Source organism: Cnephaeus nilssonii (assembly GCF_951640355.1).
Source record: "Cnephaeus nilssonii genome assembly, chromosome: 12".
Lineage (NCBI taxonomy): Eukaryota > Metazoa > Chordata > Mammalia > Chiroptera > Vespertilionidae > Cnephaeus > Cnephaeus nilssonii.
This window is the reverse complement of record NC_137083.1, coordinates 43112215-43138505: the sequence shown is the minus strand read 5'-3', so window position 1 is coordinate 43138505 and position 26291 is coordinate 43112215. Positions and strand designations below refer to the sequence as shown.

At 41.3% G+C, this 26291-nt stretch overlaps 1 protein-coding gene across 2 annotated transcripts in view; it reads right to left on the bottom strand.

Moving 5' to 3' along the window:
• STARD3NL (STARD3 N-terminal like) overlaps positions 1 to 3515 on the bottom strand; it is a 37047-nt gene extending 33532 nt beyond the window's left edge. For both annotated transcript variants that reach the window (XM_079786591.1, XM_079786592.1), the window contains exon 1: positions 3311 to 3515. The gene's annotated coding sequence lies outside the window, so the exon portion shown is untranslated. The remainder of the gene's footprint in view (positions 1 to 3310) is intronic.
• Positions 3516 to 26291: the final 22776 nt, after the last annotated feature.

Below are 26291 nucleotides of genomic sequence, written 5' to 3'. Positions count from 1 at the left end.
ACTTTAAAGTCCCTTTCAAAGATTTGTGAAATAAAAATTAAATATTAAAGTTATTTGAAATGACTTTCTATTAACAGAAACCAAAGATTCATCCAGAAAGCTTATACTTGTTTAATGCTTAGAAAAGGGAAGGAAAATAAAACAAAGGATTTTTTTTGCCCCCAAAGCAGCACTCTTTAAACTTTTAAAAAATGACCTTGTGTAAGTTTATGGACATTGGAATGCTATGTTTTTATATATACAGAAGCCCCCTGTGATGAAATTTTCAAAAAGCATTAGGCTGAAAATCAGCAGGGGGAGAATTTGGCATCAGTTATGTCTTGAAAATCACTAAACATCTATACATCTCCACAGCCCAGCTTTCAACTGAGAGTACTGAATCAAGATCTCTAAATGCCATTTTATAAAATATAATGTGAAACAATAGAGATTGGTAGCAACTGTTACATAGTGAGGAAAGCAGCAAAGTAACATGGATTAGACTTTGGGGACAGGCTAATTGGGGTGTTCAAATCTAGACTCCTTCATTATTAGCTGGGTTTAGGTTTCCTTTTCTATAAAGAAGGGATAATATTTACCTTCCCAATATGTTGGAAGAATTAAAATGAATGTAATATGCCTGGAACACAGTAGGCACTAAATGAAGGCAGACAATAATCTCTAATCAATGGAAAATGGTTATTAACTTCACCAATGCAGTTTCCAAGAACTCAGTTTGGAGAAGAGCAGGGATTAACTTCCAGTCCTTTTCAAAGAGTGAGAACATAAAGTTGATACTAGAGAGGACTCATGGATGGCAATAGGAAGGATAAAACCAGGAAGTTGAAGACAAGCAGAGTCCTGCACATAGTAACAATGAACAGGGAAGAAATATCTTGGGTCAGAGTGCTTGAGGGAAGAAGACATTTTTTCTTTAAGAAAGAGGACCTCTGGTGAAAAAAAGATATAATGGATTATTGCAATGACTTCATAACCAAAATAGAGCAGAGAGATGGTCAGAGTCTATCACCATCACTAAAGAAAACAAAGAGGTTGCTCTCTAACCCCCCACCCCTACCATTTGTCTCTAGATGGATCTATTCTTATTCATCAAATTATGTTGATCATTATATCCCACATATGAGTGAGATCATGTGATATTTATCTTTCTCCAGACTGGCTTATTTCACTTTAGCATAGGACTTGTATGCATGCATATTAGCATAACCAATGGACAGAGACACTGGGGTGGTGGGGGCTTGCCCAGGGTGGGAATGGATTGGGGGGAGGGGTCAATTGGGGAAAAAGGAGACATATGTAAACCTTTAGACAATAAAATAAATAAATAAATAAATATCAAGCTAAGAAATGAAAAGAGAGCTTTGGCAATATACAAATCCTATTTCCTTTGTCCCTTTGATGACGGGCTCCTGCCCATCTCTTGAGTGTCATCTCCTACCACTGTCCCTTACTTCACTCTTCCCTAGGTTCGCTCCACTCCAGTCACACAGCTTCTCTTCTATCTCTGGAACGTGCCAAGCACATTTTTCCTTTAGCTCTTTTGCACATCTGCCTGGAAACTTCCAGCAGAACTTGCCATGGCTGACTCATCCTAAAATTCAGGTCTCAATCAAACTGTCACTTCTTCAAGAAAGTCTTCACTGACCACCATACCTAAATTCTCCCCTTCCCTCCCCATTCCCCCCCCCCCCTCCCATATCCCAGTCACACTCTAGTCCCTTATCCCTGTAATTTTTTTTTTCTGGCATTTATCATTATCTAAAATTGACATTTAAAAAAAAAACCACATTATTTTTATTGATTTCAGAGAGGAAGGGAGAGGGAGAGATAGAAACATCAATGATGAGAGAGAATCATTGATTGGTGCCTCCTGCATGTCCCCCCGTCTAGAGATTGACCCAGCAATCTGGGCCTGTGCCCTGACCAGGAATCGAACCGTGACCTCCTGGTTCAGAAGTCCACACTCAACCACTGAGCCACGCAGGCCAGGCTCAAGTTGTCATTTTTGTTTACATGTTTATTGTATCTCCACCAAAAGCTAAGGTCTTTGAAGGCAAAAACCTTATATAAATTTTTCAGCACTCAGTCCCCAACACCTAAAACAAAGTGTGGCATAGATGATGCACTCATCAGATAAACTTGTCCAAAGAATAAATTCAAATGATATTACCATCCTTCTGTGGACACAAGTTTGAAAAAGTCCCTGGAAATGGCTTTAGTTTCGCTTCTTTAATGCAGTTTTATGCAATAATGCAGTGTTAAAAGATCAATGTGTGAGACAGCAAGATTGAAAGAGAATAAATCCTTCAAGATAATAGAAAATATGTACGCATGCATATATGATGTGATACGTGTTTTTACTTTATGAATAAAGCAACAGTACCATAAGTTTTGTGAGATCCTGCTTCTAGAAGGAGAGGATATCTGATTAGATGGTATAAAGACATTATCGTTCAGAACCCTTCTCAACAGAGTTCGGAGATAAACTGAATTAATTCCATTATATCTGGGAGGTTAGACCTGTTACTTTACCTTGCTAAACTTATCCAAGTGATGAATTCAGTGATTCCATGTGAAATAAAGACAAATGACATGATGAAAAATTGGCACATTAAGGAAATGGTAAGAAAAGTTCACGTTAACTCATGTTTGAACTAAAAGAGGGGAGTGGGGGAGGGGGGGACCTTGCTAATCCTAAACGAAAGAAAGCATGCTGGTGAGATTTTGAAATATGGCCAGGTGCCCATCAGTGGGCAAAGCAGTGAACTAAACCACAGCCAACACATTCATGACTTGTGCTTTCATTTCTAAGTTTTGTTTTGAACACAGCTTTTATTGATGAATAGAAGATGCCGGTTACACTTGACTGTATAACCCGGGCATCACCGAGTCACCATTCTTGGTGGCTCTGGAGGGCCCACAGCGCCAATATGAGGCTGGACCCCACCGAAGACTCCACTGGGTCTGCAGGGTGAAGGAATGGAGACCTCGCTCCTGCAAACACCCCCTGAATCCCAGCCCAAGCCCTAGATGACAATGGGCTACCATGCTGCAACTTCACTTTTGTGGATCTTTCATAAACAGAGCCTGCCTAGTCCTAGCCCATCCTCCTCCGCCTCCTCCTCCTCCGCCTCCTCCGCCTCCTCCTCCTCCTCCTCTCGGAGGACGCCGCCGGGCTTAGCCAACACAGCTAGATGCTCGGGCTGGGGCCTCCGTCGGCGGGTCTCCGGTGAGCCCCGGGGAGGTCATCTGACCCCGGCTGACTCAGTGTTCCAATCTGTCAAATAGGAGGACGAGAAACCCAGCCTACCTCATGGGGTGGTTCCGGGCCTGCTGCCCCAGGCTGGCCCGGGGAGGACAACTCCGTGGTCGCGCCCGTGGGGGGCCCTCGCGAGCAGAGGGGCGGGCTCTGCAGGGCGGGACCCTGGATCGAGCCCTGCAGGCGAGGCGCAGCCCAGCGCCGGCCGCCAGCCGCCCCCGAACCTCCACGATTACCCGGCTCCTGACGTCAGCACGCTGACGTAGACGCACAGAGTCCGCAAGTCGCCCTAGGGACCAAAGACCCGGCTGGGGCCCGAGTGCGGTAGTAGACTCACTGATTGGTGAGTATGTATGTCAGTCATCATCTGCCCAATAAGCGAGGCGTAAAGGCGAAAGAGGGCGGGCTTATCTGCCCCAGGAGAGGGTGGGAATTTGAAAGCCAGCGCTGGTTGCACTTGACCTAATCCGGTGCCTCTCAGTTTTACTAAGATCCCGCTTCCCACCGTCATCAATTTTGTTTCTTCCGCCTTGAAAATTGGGACTAGATTTCAGGACCCGTGGGCGCCTCGCACTAAGCTCTCCAGGAATGAAAAAGTGGAACATTTCTTTTTTTGTTGTTCTAGCTTCACCTTCGTTTTGAATCTAGAGTCTAGACCTATTTAGGAGACCTTTCTCTGAGCTCCTATCGCATAGCTGACACCAACATCTTCATAATAGTCACATTTAGTTACGTTTCCTAGGAGACTGGGCATTTTTTAATTATTGTTTTAAGTCAAGTTATCTATATATTTTAATTAACATCCCCCCCCCAAAAAAAATAGATGCTAGTTATATCCTTGAAATATTTAAAGAAATAGAGGGTTATACAGTGAAAATTCTTCTGCTCCCAGTTTCTCAGGCACTCAGTTCACCTATTGGAGGCAACTAGTGTTGCTGACATCTTGGATATTCTTCCAAAGACATTCTAAGTGCTGTTATTAATTTTAAGTTACACATAACCATAAATTTAAACATTACAAATTAGGCTAATATCCTGCTCAGGCCCTAATTGCAAACCCAGTCCCTATCTGATGACTCCTAGTTCCTGTGCATTTACATATGCATCGATGTTATTATATATCAACATTATATATTTGAGATCTTTTCACACCTCTATGTAAATTTACCCAATGCTTTCAAAATACTTCAGGGTAGTCCTCAGAACCAATGGATATAATTATGATTCCCTTACCCTCCTCTCCCTCTCTCTCTCTCTCTCTCCCTCTCTTTCTCTTTCTCTCTCTCTCTCTCTCTCTCTCTCTCTCTCTCTCTCTCTCTCTCTCTCTCTCTCTCTCTTTCTTGTAGGCAGTTAGACAAACTTGAGCAGAGCAAGGACAATGGGCCAAGTACAGAAGGTCACCAGGGTAGAAAAGCCCCTGGTGCCTAGCAATGGACAATTTTAGGGTGGGACCTTGCTCCCCGAGGGTCACACACACACACACACACACACACACACTTTTCACTTTTCCTCCCTCGAGATAACCTCTATGCCTCAATTGTATTTCAGCTGTAGGTCCAGATAAGCAACAGAAACAGCCATGACTGATATCAGGACCAGCTGCATTGGATAATGACCCCTGCCCTGGTGTCAGCCAGTCAGTCAGTGAAGGCCAATCAATCAATGAAAGGACGCACCTGGAAAACTGCTGACTATTCTCTCCAAGGGCCCTTCCTTTACCTCTATAACTTGTTTCCTAAGTCCATTTCTTCTAGGAATTAGTTTTTCTACCTCTATAATTTACCCAATAAATATTCTATTAACAGTTTGAGTCTGGACCCTGAACTCTTTCCTAGGCAGAATCCAAGTACTGAGGTTGCTGAACCCAGGTTTGGTTTAACCCCACCAGTCATACAACTGGTGCCATTCCATTCCCACCTCCTACAACATTTGGAAGCATTGCAACCTTTAACATAAGTGCATGTGCCTTTTTGTACCTATATAAGTGTCCTGGAAGGTATAGATACTAACACGTGAATGCACTGCATATGCACATTTTAACTCTTAGTAGTAGATTTCCTCCATTTGCTCCTCTACGTAGTTGTCACAATTTACATTCCTACCCCTAATATATGAAAATCCCTTTTCCTGTACCCTTGCTAAAATTGATAAAATACAATATTTAAAATTTTCTGAAATGATGGGTGTGAAAAATTTTAAGGGATAACATGTACAAAAGATCTGCAGTAATTATGACTGTATATCTTGGTAACAAAGTGAATGAACTATTATAACCACCTCCTGGGTCAAGATTTTAAATGATTTCCAACAATGTAGAAGCTTTCATGTTTTGTCTTAGTCATTGCATATCTACACAAAAATAACCACTGTTCAGAATTTTACCACCAAATTAGTTTTGCCGGTTTTTGAATGCTTAAAAATGGCCATACATGGTATGTGCTTTTGTGTGGCTCTTCAGCTTTATAATATACTCGAGGCCCAGTGAACGACATTTGTGCACTTGGGGGGGCAGGGGGAGGGCGTCCTTCGGCCTGGCCTGCGCCCTCTCGCAGACCGGGGGCAGCCGGCAGTTGGACATCCTTAGCTCTGCTGCGGAGGAGGGAGAGGCTCGCCTGTTGTGAGCCCAGCTTCTGGCTGAGGGGGTGCTCCTTCTGTGGAAGCGCACCGACCACCAGGGGGCAGCTCCTGCGTTCAGCATCTGCCCCCTGGTGGTCAGTGCGCATCATAGTGACCGGTTGTTCCGCCGTTCGGTTGATTTGCACATTAGCCTTTTATTATATAGGATTTGTAAGATTGAGCTGTTGGCAGCCACAGGAATGGCACCAGGTGTTAGACCAGTGGAGTCAGACTAGACCTGGATTCAACAAACACGGTACTTGAGTTCTGACTAGGTAAGAATTCAGAACCAAGACTCAAACTATGGGAGAACATTATTTAGAAAAATCACAGAGGTAGGAGTAATTCCTAGAAGAAATGGGCTTAGGAAACAAATTGCAGAGGCAAAGGAAGGCCCTTGGAGCTTAGAACTGAGGAAGGTGAAGGTGACTTGCCTGGGAGGATGGGGAGGGGTGAGAAAGGCTCTGGGGAGCTTCAGGGAGAGAGAGCACACTGGATCCTCCTTCCTAGGGATTTTAAGGGTAGAGATTTTAGGAGAAGCCCCAGGGAAAGATCTCAGTAGAAAATCCAGCAGCTTTCTAAGTATGTTCTTTTAGGGTTGTGGTCTCCACAGATTGATTGGTCGGCGCCAGGGCAAAGGTTCATTGTTCAATGTGGGTCCTGAGGTCAGCCCATGGTTTTGCTTGTCTGATTTTGCTGCTTTTCTGGAGCTGAAATTACAACCAAAACCTAAATGTTATCTCTAAGGAGAAAAGGTCAGGGGATCTAAACTGAATGATCAGGTTTATGCTAGGGGAGGAAAGGTCACCCTGGGGGCAAGGTCCCACCATACAATTGTCCTTTGCTAGGCTCCTGGGCTTTCCACCCTGGTGGCCTGCAACAGGCCCATCATCCTTGCTCTGCTCATGTCTGTCTAACTGCCTACCTTTTTTTTTTTTTTTTTACAGAAATAGAAAAACAGTCCTAAGATTTATATGTATGTGGAACACCAAAAGATCCAGAATAGCCCAAGAAAGAACAACGATGAAAGCATCACACTTCCTGATGTCAAAATATATTACAAAGCTACTATAGTTAAAGCAATATGATACTGGCATCAAGACAGACATACACACCTGCCAGTGTTGCTCAGTGATTGAGCATTGACCCATGAACCAAGAGGTCACCAGTTCAATTCCTGGTCTGGGCACATGCCTGAGTTGTGGGCTCAATCCTAGGTGCATATGTGTGTGTGTTTGACTTTTAGGATTTTTCTATACATAAGATTATGCCATCTGCAAACAGAGACAATTTTACTTCTGTCTCATTGATGTTTCTTTCTTCTTCTCTCTCTAAAATCAATAAAAATATATTATTTTTTTTAAAAAAAGCATGTTACTGGCATAAAACAGATATAAAGATGAATGGAAAGGAATAGAGAGCCCAGAAATAAACCCATGCCTATATCATCAATTAATATTTGACAAGGAGGCAAAAACATTTAATGGGACAAAGAAAGTTAATTCAATAAATGGTTTTGGGAAAATTGGACACATGTAAAAAAATGCAAATAGTTCATGTTCTTATACCACATAAAAGAATAAACTCAAAATGGATTAAAGACTTTGATGTAACACTCAAAATCATAAAACTCCTACAAGAAAACATAGGCATGAAAATTTCTGACATTTCTCTTAGCAATATTTTTTTTCTGATATATCTCTTTGGTCAAGGGAAACAAAAGAAAAAATAAACAAATGGGACTACTCAAACTAAAATTTTTTGCACGGCAAAGGAATCCATCAACAAAACAAAAAGACAACCTACTATATGAAAGAAGATATTCATCAATGATACATGTGATAAGGGGTTAATATCCAAAGTTTATAAAGAACTGATACAATTCAACACCAAAAAAAAAAAAGCCCACAAAAATAATCCAATTAAAAAATGGGCCTGAGCAGACTCTTCTTCAAAGAGACATACAGATAGACAATACACATATAAAAAGATACTCAATGTCACTTATCATCAGAGGAATGCAAATTAAAACTACAAATTTAAACCTCACACATGTCAGAATGACTATCATGAATAAATCAACAGATAACAAGTGTTGGTGAAGTTGTGGAGAAAAGGGAACCCTTGTGCTTGGTGCAATTGCAGATTGGTGCAGCCACTATGGAAAACAGTATGGAGGTTCCTCCAATAATTAAAAATGGAACTGTCTTATGAACCAGTGATTCCACTTCTGGGTATATAGCTGAAGAAATCCCTAATACTAATTTGAAAAGATATATGTACCCCTATGTATAGTGCAGGGTCACTTATAATAGCCAAGATATGCAAGCAACTGGTGTCCATCAATAGACGACTGGATAAAAAAGTGGTTTCATATACAGGGTGTCCCCCCAAAATGTACACACACTCTAACAGCTGATACCTTAATTTTGAAAATGAAATGTATTTTAATAAACATTTGTGATTATTCAAAGTGTGTGCATACATTTTTTTGTGATACCCTATATATATGAATATTATTACTCAGCCAGGAAAAAAAAAAAGAAATCTTGCCATTTGTAACAGCATGGATGAACCTAGAGGGTATTATGCTAAGTGAAATAAGTCAGTCAGAGAATGACAAATACCATATAATTTCACTTATATGTGGAATCTAAAGAACAAAATAAATAAACAGAATTGAAACAGATTCATAGATACAGAGAATAAACTGTCAGAGGGGTGTTGGGGGTTCAGTGAAAAGTTGAAGGAAATTGGCAGTTACAAAATAGTCATGAGGATGAAAAGTACAGCCTAGGGAAGATAGTCAATAATAGTGTAATAACTATGTATAGTGCCAAGTGGGTACTGGAAATTTCAAGGGAAATACTTTGTAAAGTATATGATTATTTAACCTCTATGCTGTACATCTGAAACTAATATACAATCATGAATGTAAACTGTAATTGAAATATAAAATTTAAAAAGTATCAATGTAACAGCTAAAGCATATTTATGAAATCCACCCAATATCAACAATAAAATATTTATAATTGGGAAAAGATGAAATATTTGTTGAATGGTGTTGCAATGTGTGTGTGTGTGTGTGTGTGTGTGTGTGTGTGTGTGTGTGTATTACAAAGTCATGCAAATACAATGCTCCCATCTAATCCATCCTCCAGTCTGCCTCTAGTTATGAGATGTGATAAAAGCCTGAAGCCTTGAAATAGATATGTTGATAATGGAAATCAGTAATATATATTAGTGTGGGTTGGAAAGGAAGGGATGGATATGTAAGCTCTTAAGAGGTGGAATTGACAATTTACTTTATTTGGGAAAATAGAGGGCTAGGTAAAAGGTGGTTGGTTGGAGAATTTTGCCATTAACTTATATTAGGATTTTAGAAGGAAGGCTGGATTGGACAGGGCTGGGTTATAAACTCACTTTTGAACATTTTGAGTTTGAAATAGGTGTGGTTCATCTGGAAATGTGCTTAGTGGGCATCTAGATTATAAACCTGGAGAGTTCAGGAGAGAAACTCCAGGGCAATATCATCCAGCGAGAGAGTAAGAGATTGAGAAGGGGGAACTCTGGGCAGGATCCTGGGGAATATCTTTTAAGGAGTAGGTGGAAGCAGAGAGACCAAAAGGAAACTTAGACACAATGAACTCAGAGAAGAAACAACAGAAGAGTCATAAATGACCAGAGAAAATAGTGTTTTGAAAATGATGAAGTGATAAAGATTTAAATCGGAGTGAGCAAGAATTAAGAAAACACAGAATACAAATTCTAGCAGAGCAAGGCAAATGTGAAAGTATTTACTTAAAGAGATTAATTGCAACTTGGATCTTTAAGGATATAAGAGATACAAAGCAAGAAGAAAGCCAGTAGAAGTTGGAGAAGGACAGCATTACAGGAAAATAAATGGAGGCAACGATCTGTAACTGAGTAGCCTGGAGGGGTAGCCTTGATTGAACGGCACATGAAACAGTAGGTCCCTGAATTATCTAAATTGACAAATCACTTTTGATTCTGTGAGGACCTGTGGTTGGTCATATGATGAAAGGAGGCATTGATTTATTTTGTTCGAACATTTTTCTGATATTCCCTTTATTATTAGTTTGCAACTAAAATCATCTTCAGAGCTTGTCTAAAAGGGACAACCCTTTAGTAATTTGATAATTAGACAAATCACTAGCGCACATAGTGCTCATTATAATCTAGTCCCTATTAAATAATTCCGAGTAAATAAAAAGGTGAGAAACCTGAGATTGGTGGCTTCAATTTAAAAAAAGAAAAACATCAATTCTGGAGAAGAATTCAATAGTGGATAGCTGTTGTCAGTATTCATAACATCCAAAGAGACATGGGTCCTGAGGCAAGTTGGGGTATTTAGGTCTGATCCAAGATAGACTTTGAATATAAATTCACTCTTAAACAGAATGTACATTCCTACAGAATTTATTGAAAAGTCAACTTGAGCTGCAGCAACTTACCTATTAGAAATAAAGAAGGCAAAGTAAAACATGCTTTATGAGCCCAGAGCTAATGTTAGAACTTCATAGAACTTTGCCAGCCCAAACCGTCAGTGACTTTGGTCGTTCTCATCCTGTTCTCTCCCAATTTGAGGGATTTGGTTGCATGTTGGTGAAGCCATTTAGCTCACTGCGGTCTCTCACATAACCCAGGACCACAATCCCAACGAGCATCCTCTTCTGCTCCCGAGTGAGTCAAGACAACCAGGAAGGAGGCTCTCTTCCGCCACTGTGACTCATGGCACATGAGACTGAGCTGGTGCCCGGGGTAGGGGCCGCTGCGCCCGCCTTACATGTGGAGCTGATGTTAGCCAAGGCCAGTCAAACCACCAAATCCACATATAAAATTCGGCTTCCCTTTTGCAAAGTTGCTAAGAAGTCATACAGAGGTCACTGGTCTGTTCTTCCCAGCTATGTTTGTAAAGTTTTCACACAATGCTTTTGTTGGCAGGAAGCAGCTCCTGTAAGATTCTAGTGGTAACATTGAGGAAAGGCCAAAATCATAGCAGAATATCCAGGAAAACAATGTTTACCATTATCATTAATTATTTTCAAAGAAATTTAATCATTCAATGTATAACCTTCCCAATTTGCTTTTGTGACTTACTGGGGGATTTCTTAGTCTTATTGTAAGCAACTGTAACCTAATGTTTCTATGCTAAAGAATGGAATTCTAGTAATTCTTAACTTTTGGAGGCACCATGTTGATGTAAAATTTCTCCATAAAATTATGCTCTCCATAAAATTGTTTAAAAGATAATACAAGCAGACAGCATTATAGTGCTCAGTATTTGTTCTTGGTGAGTTCATTTACTATTAGCAGGAACTAATGAAGTTAGTGTTTTTTAATTGGTCTGTTTAAAAATTTATAGGAAAAGGAGATTGAACCTACCTTCTTTCTCACTCTTCCTTCTCCCCCCCCCTTCTTCCTCCTTCCTTCCCTTCCTACCTTTTTTCCTCTTTTGCTACAAAAAAAAAAAAAAAAAAAAGAGAGAGAGAAATCAAGAAAACAGTCTTTACACCTAGCCCTATTATCAATGCTGGTTTCCAACAATTTTTTTTAAAAGTTTGTCTTTCTGAATAGGTTTATTAATAATATCTGGTTATAACAAAGTAGACAGTATTTAGACAGAACTATTACTTATAGGAAATAAACCTGCATAGCTCTAACCGGTTTGGCTCAGTGGATAGAGCGTTGGCCTGTGGACTGAAAGGTCCCAGGTTTGGTTCTGCTCAAGGGCATGTACCTTGGTTGCAGGCACATCCCCAGTAGGAGGTGTGCAAGAGGCAGTTGATCGATGTTTCTCTCTCATCGATGCTTCTAACTCTCTATCCCTTTCCCTTCCTCTCTGTAAAATAACAATAAAATATATTTTTTTAAAAAGAAATAAACCTGCATAATATGTTAAACATCTCACATCACTTATGTAAGTGATATAGGAATACACTCCTTGCAAATAATTCAAATAGTAGATATGCATGAAGAGTAAATATCTTCTTTCAAACACACCCTCTTTTTTAATTCATCCACAAATCTGACTACTGTTAACCATTTAATGTATAACCTTCCCAAATTTTTCCCTATATTGACATTATATACATTAACATTTGCAATCAGTACACTGGAGAGGTAAAATACATTGGATATAGTTAGAAAACATTTTTATTTTTGGTTCCCATTGTCTCTTCAAACAAGCTCAGTAGGAAATCTCTTTCTCTGACAATGGATTACAACTGGGCATGTCTATTCACCCTTCTGCTCATTCCTAGTTAACTGTAAGTTGTAAACTCTAGTCCTCTATTAGAAATGAGAATGCTACGTGCTAAATCTTAAAGAGCACTTCAGATCTCTTCTCAAAGGCAAGCCATGTCTCCTACCCTCGCCGGGATCACTTGAAGTGGACCACTTGGTGCCAGAGAAAAGAGTGCCATTTTTCTTCCCTCTGTGAGGTAGCCCCTCCCCGACTCAGTAGCAGTGATGTTGACCTTGCTGGAGTTGGAGACAATGCAGTGGTTCATGGGGAAGAAAGAGAGATGGGATTGAGGGGCATGTAGGAAAGGTGTTATCTTTCATGTAATTTTGTAAGATGACTCCACGGTCTCTGGGCCTGGGTGTTTTGTATTACTTTAATTTTGGTTAAAAAAAAGTGACATAAAATTTACCATCTTAACCGTTTTTAAGTGTTCCATTCAGTAGTTTTAACCATATTCACAATGTTGTGCAATTGATATGTAGAACTTGATCATTTTGCAAAATTGAAACTCTGTATCCATTGAGCAGCAGCTCCTCATTTCCCCCTCCCTCTTAAACCCTGGTGACTACTATGCTACTTTCTGTTTGCATGAGTTTGACTACTTTAGATAACTCAACACATGAAATCATACACTATTTGTCCTTTTGTGACTTACTTATTTTACTTAGAATAGTGTCCTTAAGGTTCATCCATGTTGTAGGACTTCCTTCTTTTTTAAGGCTTAATAATATTCTACTGGATATGTATATGCATTTTTTTAATCCATCTTTTAATGGACATTTGGTTTGCTTCCACCACTTGGCTATTGTGATCAATGTTTGTGCAAATGTCTTCCATCCTGCTTTGAATTCTTTTGCATAAATACCCAGAAGTAGAATTGCTGAATCATATGGTAATTCTATTTTTAATTTTTTGAGAAACCTCCCATGTGTTTTCTATGGTGCTACAAAATTTTACATTGCCACTAACAGTGCACAGGGTTCCAATTTCTTCACATACTCACAAAGACATATTGCTACTTTTTTGCTTTTTATGTATGTACCCTCTCATTGCATTTCTCTAATGATTAGTAAAGGTGAACATCTTTTGGTATGCCTGTCGGCCATTTGTATATCTTCTTTGTAGAAATGCTTATTTAAGTCTTGTATATTTAACATGATGGTTTGTTATTGTTGAGTTGTAGACGTCCTTTGTATATTTTGCACAATAATCCCTTAACATATATATGATTTGCAAATATGTTCTTCCAGAAAAATACACTTGCCTTTTCACTTTAGTGATTGTTTCCTTTGATGCACAGAAGTTTCTACGTTTGGTGTAGTCCCATTTGTCTACTTAAGCTTTTGTTGCCTGTGCATTTGGTGTTGCATCCAAGAAATCAACGCTAAATCCATTGTCATGAAGTGACTCCCCTGTAAGCGATTCACTTACACTTTTATAGATTTAGGCCTTCCAAGTAGGTCTTTAATACATTTTGAGTTAATTTTTATATATGATATAAGGTAAAGATCCAATTTCATACTTTTGCAAGTGGATACCCAGGATTCCCAGTGCCATTTTGTTAAAGATGTTGTCCTTTTCCTATGTGTAGTCTTGGCATCCTTGTCCAAGATCATATGACCATATGTGTGATGATTTATTTCTAGCCTCTCTTATCTGCCCCATTGGTTTATACGTTTGTCTTCATGTAGTATCACACTGTTTGGATTGCTGTAGCTTTGTAATGTTTTGAAGTCAAATATGGAGGGTTAAATTTTTTTCTTTTAAACAATGTTAAGGTTTTTATTTCAGATTTTATTGTCTTACAGTCAGAGAATATAACTTACATGCTATTGATTCTTAGCATTGCATCTTTTCTAAATATTCTATGTGTACATTAAATGAATACATTCTGTGTATTTCTGTGGAACACTTCTCATATACACACTGGCAATTTCATTTTGTAATTTAAATGTATTATATCCTTTTTAATTTTTTCCCACTCGATCTAATATTTTCTGATAGATAAATATAGACATTCCCCACTATACACTGAGTGGCCAGGTTAATATGACCACCTGACGTTTGTAGGCAAATTAGCTATAATTTCACGCTGAAGTTGCTAGAGGGCCAGACCATTATAAATAGGGGAGCAGGTTGTTTACCACGACAGCAGAAGTGATTTTTTCTGAAGATATGGGTAAACAACGCGATTTAACAGCCTTTGAACGTGGGATGACTGTTGGCACTCAGAGCCATGGAGCGAGTATCAGCAAAACAGCTGAATTAGTTAAATGTTCAAGAGCAGCTGTTGTTAAAGTGTTTAAAGACTGGACTGTCAGCTGAAAATCTGGGTTTGAACGTGCGAATTGTGGCTGTCAGCGACCAGTCAATGTTAGGGCAGAACGGAGAGTGGCAAGACTGGTACAAGACAGTAATTTTATGCACTGTTGCCCTTCTGTTAGGTGTGGAGTGGTATCTCATTTTGGATTAGATTGCATTTCCCTAATGACTAATTATGCTTTCTAATTACTAGTGATATTTTTTCATGTTCTTATTGTCTATTTGCATTTTTTTTGGATAAATCTTTGTTCAAGTCCTGTGCTCATTTTAAAATTGAGTTGTTTTTTGTTCTTGTTGTGGAGTTTTAGTTCTTTCTTGATATTACTCTCTTATCAGATATATGACATGAAAGTATTTTCTCCCATTCTGTGAATTGTCTATTCACTGTCTGGATAGTGTCCTTTAATGCACAAAAGTTTTAATTTGGATGAAGTCCAATTTATCTATTTTTGTTGTTGTTGTCTGCTTTATATATCTTGAAACTACTTTGTTGGTATTTAGTTACTTACAAGTTATAGCTTCTTAATAAATTATTTGTTCTTTTAATCCAAATGTACACAATCATCTTTATTACATACTAGTAGCCCGTTTGCACGAAGATTCGTGCAATAGACCTTCATTCACCTGGCTGCCTGCACCAGTTTTCTGCCGGCACCAGGGACCCAGGCCTTGGCTGTGGCCACCGCCTTCTGCCTTTTTCAGGGTCGGGGCTTGGCCCCGGGCGGTGGCCTTGGGCTCCACGGCACCCAACATCCTTGCTAAGGATCGCAGGAGCTGACCCCCAGTGGTTTCCTGCGATCCATGCAGGCTGCCCACTGGTGCCCAAGGCCGGGAAAGCCTCCGCCCCAGGCTTTCCTGGCCTTGGGCTCGCCGCACCCAGCGTCCCTGCTACCGATTGCAGGAGCCAACCCCCAGTGGTTTCCTGCGATCGGTGCAGGCTTTCCGCTGGTGCCCAAGGCCCGGAAAGCCTCGGCCCCTGGGACCCCCGGGAGGGGCGGGAGGGGCAGGACCACGCCCTCCCAGGTGGACGATCAACCCCGGGACCCCCGGGAGGGGCGGGAGGGACCCGGACCCGCCCCCCCGGTGGCCGATTGCCCCCCGGGACCCCCGGGAGGGGCAGGAGGGGCAGGGCCACGCCCTCCCAGGTGGACAATCAACCCCGGAACCCCCGAGAGGGGCGGGAGGGGCGGGAGGGGCCCGGACACGCCCCCCTAGGTGGCCGATCGCCCCAGGCACCCCCGGGAGCGGCTGAATGGGCCCGGCTACGCCCCCCCCCGGGGTGCCGATGGGCCCGGCCACGCCCCCCGGGGTGCCGATCGCCCCAGGCACCCCCCGGAGCGGCGGCATGGGCCAGGCCACACACCCCCGGGTGCCGATGGGCCCGGCCACGCCCCCGGGGTGCCGATAGCTTCAGGCACCTCTGGGAGCGGCGGCATGGGTCCGGCCACGCCCCCCCGGGGTGCCGATGGGCCCAGGCACCCCCGGGAGCGCGGCATGGGCCCGGCCACTTGGCACCGCCATCTTGAACTTCTCAACGGCGGATATGCCACCCGGAGTCCCGCCCCCAGCCTCCTGCCGGCCCAATCGTGGGCATAGCGGAGGTGCGGTCAATTTGCATGTTTCTCTATTATAAGGTAAGATTGTAAATTTTCAAATCTGGAAATGATCTCTGCCATTCCCTCCAACCTTTTCTTTTGAAACTTCTATGAGATATATTTTAGAACTTCTCAATCAAAGTGTCAGCGTCAGCGGGGCCATGCTCCTTCTGCAAGTTTTAGGGAATATCCTTTTTTTTTTTTTTGAACTTTGTATAGCCTTTTTATGGCTTTCAATCCTGGGTGTTCCTTGGCTTGCAGCTGCATCACCCCAGTCTCTGTCTGTCATCACATGGTGTTTTCCTTGTGTGTCTGTCTTCTGTCTTCTTTTTCTTATAAGAGTACAAGTCATATGGAGTTAAAAGCCTATCCTACTCCAGTATGACCTCCTCATAACTAATTCCATCTGCAACATTCCTATTTCACATTTGGAGGTGACACACTTGAGGTATTGCCCATTATAACGTCAACATATCTTTATGGATGACAAATTATAACCCATAACAAAGGCTAAACCCAGTTTTAGAGGTACTGGAGTAATAGGGTCAGGTTACATACAAGTGTTCTAGAAAACACAAAATATGACAGAAGTTCAATTTTTTAAAAAATTATATTTTTATTGATTTCAGAGAGAGAGATAGAAACATCAATGATGAGACAGAATCCTTAATCGGCCGCCTCCTGCACGCCCCCTACTGGGGATCGAGCCTGCAACCCAGGCAAGTGCCCTGACCTGAAATCGAACTGTGGCCTCCTGATTCATAGATCAACACTCAACCACTGAGCACACTGGTTGGGGCAGAAGTTCAGTTTTAAGAATTAGGACAAAAGGTCAGAACCAAAGTGAGATCAAAGATAACTTACAGCCAAAGAAGGCCATTATAAAAAGAGAAAAGGAATTGTAGCCAAGATTGGGTTTTCTTGTAGAGCTAAATATTGTGGTTAGCTGGAGAGCAGGGATTGTGGAAATTGGAAACCAGAGAGTCACATATAATCATTAACATCTTTATCTCACATCTAATGATGTGAATCACTTTGTATAACCCTTTTAAGTTTGCAGAAATAAGAGACCATCTTTTATTTGCCAGGTCTGCTGCTGAGTAGCTGGGCAGATATTGTGATGGTAGTGTAGTGTCCTTTTGGGCTTTCTAGAATTTTGGCAAGACACACATATGGCATTTATATATACACTAGAGGCCCAGTTCACAAAATTCGTACATGGCGGGGGGGGGGGGGGTTCAGCCCGGCCTGCACTCTCTCCAATCCAGGACCCCTTGGGGGATGTCTGACTGCTTCTCGCAATCCAGGACCGCTGGCTCCTAACACACGCCTGCCTGCCTGCCTTATCGCCCCTAACCACCTCTGCCTGCCTGCCTGATTGCCCCTAACTGATCCCCTGCTGGCCTGATCACCCCTAATCGCCTCTGCCTCGCCCCACACCTGGGACCCAAGATTCCCTCCTTCGGCCAGTCACAGGCACCTGGGACCAGGGCTTCCCTCCCTCTGGCCAGCCTCAGGACCCAGGACCTGGGCCAGCTTCACTCAGGCCGGCCGCAGCTGCAGGGGACCGTGGGCGGGCGGCTTGCCCGGACCGCAGCTGTAGGCACCCAGGACCATGGGGCGGGCAGCTTGTCCCTCTCCCAGGCCACAGGCACAGGCACTGGCACCCAGGACTGTGGGGGGTGCGGCTTGTTCCTCTCCTGGGCCCCAGCCCCAGCCCCTGGCACCCGGGACCGTGGGGTGGGCAGCTTGTCTCTCTCCCGGCCACAGCCTGGCTGGTCCCCATTCCTCTCTCGTGAGCTCATTTGTGCCTGGCTGGTCCCCATTCCTCTCTCCCCAGTGTTGAGTGTCTGAGCCGTTATGGCATGATGGCATGATTGCGTGACGACCATTTGCATATTAGCTCTTTATTATATAGAATTATGGATATAGGCAATCAGTAACATTATATCTCAAAACTGAAGCATAAAACTTTATTGAATGGAGGGAAAGATAAATTGATTTTGACAGGGAGGATATGTATTCTGTATTCCTCACCCACCACTTTCCCCCAGGCCCTTTTGATATCTGTCTTCCTCTGTCTTCTGCGTTAATCTTCATCTTAGCAAGCATGTCTTACAACCTAACTGTCTGACACTGAATCCAAAGGCTTCTGCTATAGACTCAATATTTGTCCTCTCGGCCCCCGCAAATATTCATGTTGAAACCTAATGCCCAAATGATAGTATTAGGAGGTGGTGCCTTTGGGAGATGCTTAGCTCATGAGGGTGGAGCCCTCATGAATGGGATTAGAGCCCTTATAAAAGAGACCTCAGGACCTCCCTAGCCCTTTGCCATGTGAGGTTATAGTGAGAACATGGCTTTCTATGAGAAAGTGGGCCCTCACTAGACATTGAATCTGCTGGTGCCTTGACCTTGGACTTCACAGCCTCCAGATCTGAGAAAGAGAACTTTCTGTTGTGTGTAGCCACCTGGTCTATTATATTGGTTATAGCAGCCCATATGGACTAAGGTAAATTCTTTCAGTCTTTATTTCTGCTTTGGTTTTAGGAAGAGAGGTCCTCAGTGTACCAGCGAGAAACCAGAGAGGGAGGGAATTACTTGGAAAATACATATAGTAACACCAAAATATAACCCTGCTGCAGAAAGGATGTGTGGCAAAATCACCTTCTCAACCTTTACTCTGATTAACGTTTCAGCCCTGCAGGCTGCTAACCCACTGCTGGCTCTGAGGAAACAATTATTGAATTTGACTATGCTATGTTTTAGGAAAAATATAATTTTAATATTTGACTTGCATATATACACTTTCCCCCAATCAGCAGAATGGTCCAGTCAGCTCGGGGCATTCCTTCCTATACTTGCCCAATCATAAGAGCCACCTGGGGCAATAGTTAAACATACAGATTTCTGCCCCAGCTCCAATGTAATGGCCGCTCCAGGGGAGGAGCTCTGAACATATATTATTCATCTAGGAGAGCCTTGGGAACAGGTAAGTTGGAAAGCATTGAGCTAATATGGGCAAATATTTCTGAGAGAGAAAAAATAGAGCACTCAACTCACAAATATCATAACATGTATTTGGAAATAACGATCCCATTGCCCAAACACATATTTAAAAGTAAAGAATATCTAGTTGATATTACAAAATTTTTTCTGAGTTTGAGGATTTTTCATATTTACAGCCCTGAAATTGCCCCTCTGCCTTGTCTTCTGTAATAATATCATCACCATAATGAATTGCCCAATCAGCACCTTTTAATGAAATGAGAATTCTAAGTAATTGCTTGTGAAACACTATATTATTATTTGTTTAAAAAGAAAGGAAGTTATATAAAAATGAAAGGAAAAATAACCTGCTTTTTATATGAAGGGAGGATGTGGTCTTTTTTTGAAGGACTTACCAGGACTAGAGGCCCAGTACATGAAATTAATGCACTGGGGGGGGGGGGGGTGTGGGAGGGGGCGGGGTCCCTCAGCCCAGCCTGAACCCTCTTGCAGTCCGGGACCCCTCGGGGGATGCCCGCCTGCTGGCTTAGGCCCACTCCCCATGGAGCATACATCCATCTCACAGTCCAAGACCCTTCGCTCCTTACCACTCGGCTCGCTGCTCCTTAGTGCTGCTGCGGAGGTGGGAGAGGCTCCCACCACTGCTGCTGTGCTCGCCAGCCGTGAGCCTGGCTTCTGGCTGAGCAGTGCTCCCCTGTGGGAGCAAACTGACCACCAGGGGCAGCTCCTGCATTGAATGTCTGCCCCCTGGTGGTCAGTGCGCATTATAGCAACTGGTTATTCTGGTCGTTCCGCTGTAATGGTCGCTTAGGCTTTTATTATATAGATGGCATATAAGTCCCCAAAGAGCAGGCATTTCCATTTTACTGTTTGAAAAGCCGACCTGGAAAAGCACAGAGTCTTTACCATAGTCATAGAGTATGTGGTGGGCCAAGATCCAAACCCAGGAAACTTAGTAGGACAGCTTAATCAGTAACTAATTGGAGATGAAAAATTTGAGAATTCATGTTGTATTTTAAAAATAAGTCCACCATAACCTGTGTAGGAAAGCTGCACATGTTTATTTTAACTCCTAGAGCGCCTACGCTGCTTTGGAATTGGCAGTTGTGTTGATGTAACAGCATCAGTTGAAGTCACAGACAGTGGATTAAATTCTACAAGGGTGATGATTAAGTTTAACTCTAGCAAACAAACAATTAATCAACACAATTTCCCACAAAAAATAAAATCAACATCATTGTGTCTGGGACTTATGCAAAAGCAAACCATAGGAAAATTTCTCGGAAAAACAAACTCAACTTTTTAAATGTCAGAATGTAGAATAATGGGACTTAACTAGTATTTTCCAGCTTCTCTAAATAGCTAACTCACTACTTTGAATTCTACAGATCCTCACATCAACTATCATCTAATTCTTTCATATTTTTCTTTTGAACTGTTTTTGAAATTTAATAGCCTCTGTGTTGACTCTAATTGTAAACAATGTTAAATCAAACGACTCCGCTTTATAATTTTCTAAGACCACTGTAAGCAAGATCTTCTCATTGAAAATAGTTATTGATTCACTTATGTTATCTGCCTTTCAAAGATAAAATATAAACGTCTATCAGAATCTGTGTCCAGAAGTGTTTTGTTGCAGACAATTTATCAAGTATTTAAAAAGAAGATATCAAACTTGGTAGGAAATCAAAGAACTTTACAGATATTAAGTAGGGGAAAGTAATGACATGGTCTATCATATAGTGCTTTAGAATGTACACTTGACTTTCATAGAGGATTCTGACTCAAACTCAGCTTCTCAGATACGTTTTTCATTTTTAAGTTATACTTGTAACTTATTCAGGTAAATTACACAGGTAAGTTCTTAATAACCTCTTACTCCAGGGATAAAATCATTCCCATGAGGATTAGACTGAGACAATTCATGTTAAGCATATAGTGTAATGTCTGCTCCCTTGAAAGTCACCAATAAAATCTAGTCATTATTAAAAGTTGTTGTTATTATAGCTGCCTCTACGGCATGTCTCCTTCAAAATGAGGAGTACTGCTGAAAATAAATGTTAAACAAGTTGTGTGGCTGATTGGTGCAGCAAGAAACTTGAAGGCAGCACACGACTTTATAGAAAAAAACCCATATAATATTGCAGTAGGATCCTGAAAGAGCTTAAATATTCATATACAAGTCCATCACACACATGGAAAACTACAAAAGTTTACAAATGTACAGAGAATAGTACATGATTCCATCACCAGCTTCATGAACCATCAACTCACGGTCAGTCTTTTCCAATGTAGTTCTCCTCCCTCCACCACATGCAATATTTTGAAGCAATTGCAGGCTCATGTAAAGTTTCTTTTTTTATGTTCACAGAAGGATATGTTTTTCATTGATTTTAGAAAGAAGGGTTAGGGGAGAGAGAGAGAGAGAGAGAGAGAGAGAGAGGAACATTGATGTGAGAGAGAAAGCTTGCCTCCGTACCAACCCCGACCAGGGATCAAACCCACAACTCAGGTTTGTGTCCTGACCTGGAATTAACCCCCCCACCCCCACCTTTGGTGTATGGGATGAGGCTCCAACAAAGTGAGCCACACCGGCCAGGGCTCATATGAAGCTTTTAATCAACTTTGATTTTATTATATGAGGTAAGATATTAAGAATGTAAATCCATTTTAAAGGATATGAAGCTGACATGAATATGAGCTAAAGAGCAAAAATATGAAAAGTCTGATATTGTGGATTTTAATCTTCGAAAACAGAATAAAATAATAATGTCTCCATAGTGAAGTTCAAAATGTCAAATGCTTTTAATTACTTGATAATATTTTCTACTTATTTATTTAAAAGGTAACAAAATATTCTATGAATGTTTCTAAATCTTCATGTGTCTGGATCTGTTATGTGGTAAGTTGTATCTGTCAAGGTGCTAATTCATATTTCTCAAAAAGACAGGTGAGTCTTCATGAAAGTAAAGATAATTGCTAGCTTTTAAAAAAATCTTATCCATATAAAGAAAAATGGATAAGTCAAAAGAGGAAGAAAGTGCTTTAATACTGCCTGGTATTGAACTGAAGTAGGACTTGGTACCATATTAATACATACTAAAGAATATTTAGGGCCATCTTCAGATGCTGGCAGACTCTCTCTCTCTCTGTCTCTCTTTCTCTCTCTCTCTCTCCCTCTCTTCCTTCGTTTTCTAAATCCAATTTAAAAAAAAAAAGAGATTTCTTTGTTTTCTAGCACATCCTATGAAAATCTTTGGCCTGAAATATATTACACCAACTAGTTCACAAATGTGAAAGAAAAGAAGATATTTCCTCAATATAGGCAAATTTTGGATTTTAGGTGTCTATGAAAATGATGAAATAAAGTTATGGAAGCAGCAGAAATTCTAGAACCTGACCTTCATCTGTTTGACAATGACTTAGGAACAACTCACACAAATCTGTACAAACAGGGCGTGTTGATTGCTCAGCACAGCATATATTTTGTATATTGAATGTGTCTTTAGCTCAGGCATCTCTTCCTTGTTCCTCACTGTCCTCTTCCACTGCTCCTGGACATCCCACAACCCTGGGTGGTTTCTCACATTAATGAAAATAACCACCCTGGCATTCCCCGGGGTATAAGGTTCCACTTGGCAAAAGTTGTTCAGCTATTCCAGTGGTCGGCAAACTGCGGCTCGTGAGCCACATGCGCCTCTTTGGCCCCTTGAGTTTTTAGCAAAGGCCAGCTTAGGAGTACCCTAATTAAGTTAATAACAATGTACCTACCTATATAGTTTAAGTTTAAAAAATTTGGCTCTCAAAAGAAATTTCAATCGTTGTACTGTTGATATTTGGCTCTGTTGACTAATGAGTTTGCCGACCACTGAACTATTCCATGCACTTGAGATACCTCCATTTCCCAGTCTCTTAATGATGGAGCCTTTTAAAAGCTCTTCAATATTCTGGAAGAAGATTAGCCTACCAGAGGGACAGCATATTGAGCATAGAACTTTCAATGTTATGCTTAGTATAAGCGGTCAGCAAACCCAGAGAGTAAATATTAAAGACTTTTCGGGCCACGTGTTCTTCTTTATTTTGTTTTGTGTTTGTAACTCTTTAAAAATGTGAAAACCCTTCTTAGCTCCAGGCTATATGAAAACAGACTGCAAGTTGGATTTGGCCTTTTCTTTGTAGTTTGTGCACTCTAGTGAAAATTTGTTTTCTGCAAAATTTTTGATGTTCAAAAGCTGAAATGTCATAATCATAAAATCTAAGACATAGGCATATTTGTTACAAAGAATAATTCAAATTTACTTATTGAATGAAGTTAATATTTTTCCTTAATGTAAACTAAAATATTAATCCTATATAATAAAAGGCTGATATGCAAATCGACCTAACGGTGGACTGACTGGTTGCTAAGATGCGCACTGTCCACCAGGGGGCAGACGCTCAATGCAGGAGCTGCCTCCTGGTGGTCAGTGTGCTCCCACAGGTGGAGCACCGCTCAGCCAGAAGCCAGGCTCACAGCTAGTGAGCACAGCAGCCGTGGTGGGAGCCTCTTCCACCTCTGTGGCAGCACTAAGGATGTCCGACTGCTGGTTTAGGCCTGGTCCCCATGGGGAGCGGGCCTAAGCCGTCAGTTCGACATCCCCTGAGGGCTTCTGGACTACAAGAGGGTGCAGGGACCCACCTCCCCACCCCCAGTGCATGAATTTTGTGCACCAGGCCTCTAGTTGAATATAAAATACTAGGTAAATAATAGTCCACTTGTCATGCTAGATACTTTGTGGGCCATTATACCTTAGGAAATTTCTCTGGGAAATTTGTCTGCATTTACCTCTGTTATAAGTTCATCACTTTCATTTTCTGCACTTTAAAAAAATATTTTTATTGATCTCATAGAGGAAGGTAGAGGGAGAGAGAGATAGAAACATCAATGATGAGAGAGAATCATTGATAGGCTGCCTCCTGCAGGCCCTCAGGCATGTGCCCTTGAAGGAATCAAGCCGGAGACCCTTCAGTCCATAGGCCAATGCTCTAACCATGAGCCAAACTGGCTAGGGCTCATTTTCCTGCACTTTTTTTTAAAAATGCTATGCATTTATATTTTTGTTTTGAATATATTTTCATTGATTTCAGAGAGGCAGGGAGAGAGAGAGAGAAACATAACATGAGAGAATCACTGATCAGCTGCCTCCTGCTCTGCCCCTACTGGGGATCAGGCCCCACAAACCAGGCATGTGCCCCTGACTGGAATGGAACCTGGGGCCCTTCAGTCAGCAGGCCGATGCTCTAGCCAGTGAGCCAAATCAGCTAGGGCTCTGCACTTTTAATGAACTTGTTGTGAATAAGATATTGGACCTCTTGAATTGATTATTTTTTCTATCAATTTTTCTACTCATTCTGGGGTTTTGGTCATGCTTTTGGGGAGATTTCCTTAATTTTATCTTTCAATCCTCATATTGATGGACCCTTAAAAAGTTATGTTTCTAAGAGCCCTTTTTTTTCTTAGCATGTGTTCTTGTTTTCTAGATGGAATATCTTCTCTGATTGTTCAGAAGATATTAAAGACGACAGTTGAAGAAAACCTCAAAACTTCAGGGTTTTTTTTTCCTGACCAAATCTTTCTTTAATATGGGAAGTTTTTCTCAAATATTTTATAAAATTTCATTTTCATTAATATTTCATAGTGAGACTCTGAAAAGCAGATTGTAAGCTATGGGGTTCAGCTTGAGGACTGCTCATTCATTGGCCGTTTTTCTTATTTCAGTAAAATGCCTTTGGTGGAGGTATATTCCTAGGATCATTAAATTCTTCAGAGAAGAAATCGCCAATCTCTCACCTGGGGTGGGAGATGGGAGGAGCTTAGCCATGCATGGGGAAGGGAAGGAGGATGGAGGAGTTAATTCTATACGTTTGTACTATCTATAGAAATTCAGATTGGCCTGTGCCTCCTCATCACTTTCCTCTTTATTTTGTGTTTCCAAGTCCTGCCAAGTGAAACTGTTGCTCATCATGCACTGTCTGGCTTTGTGACCATGGCTTACTCAGCCTTGATAAATCCATATTGGTTCTGTTTTCTAGAAATTGATTGAAATTCCTTCTTTGATGCTGTCTCTCTTCCCATGTTATTCTTGTACTTGTCAGTTTAGATTTTTTTTCTTTAATATTATTTTTAGGGGATTTTTAGGAGAGAGATTAGATGATAATTGTTTGACTCCATATACTTAATACTCAACTTGGTTTCACCTTGCATTCACTAATTTAAATTTTATTGAAATATATGCTTTAGTAGTTCTAGTAAATGCAGTTTGAAGTTAGTATATTTTATGATTTTTACTTAGTTTGCCTTTACCCTTGAATAATAATTTGTTTAGCTGAGAGATTCCAAAGATATTTTTGTTCAGAGCTTAGAAGATACCACCTCATTACCTTCTTGTGTCTACTGTTACTAGTGAGATGTTTGATTTTAATCTGACATTGGAGTTTATAGATAATTTTTAGTTGTTAGTTGCCAGTCAACACGATCCTGAGATGTTTTCCCCAACTTTTTAGTAGGAAAGTGTTCAAAGAAATAGGAAAATTGAAATAATGGAATACTCATGTATCTGCCACCTAGAGAAGCGTTTAGCCATATTTACTTGATATTCCCCTCTACATAGATTCTCTATATATTCTTTTGCTTAACCATTTGAAAATAAGTTGCAGCCATCATTGGATTTCATCACTAATATTTCAGCATACTTTTTGTTGTTGTTAATCCTTACCTAAAGATATTTTTTCCCATTGATTTTTAGAGGGTAGAAGGGAGGGAAGTATGAAGGGAGGGGAAGAGAGAGAGAATCATCAATGAGAGAGGGACACACTGATTGGTTGCCTCCTGCACGTGCCTTTGACTGGGACTCGAACCTGAGACCCTGTGGTGCCTGGGTTGGCGCTCTAACCACTGAACACACTGGCCAAAGCTCAGCATACTTCTTTGAAAAAAATAAGGACATTCTTCTATTAGCCACAAAGTCCTCATGGAGGTTTGCCACAGCTGGGGCTGCAATCAGGGGTGAGACTGAGAAGGCCTAAAGCAGGCACTAGTGGCATCTAATACAGAAAAGAAAATAGGAAATTTCAGGCAAAAATGATAGATTCCTTCCAGAGTCATGGTCCCTATGAGACAAAGAGCAACTATATAGGGAAGACAAGTCTTGCTTGCCATTATCTCCCACCTTGCTTTACAAGG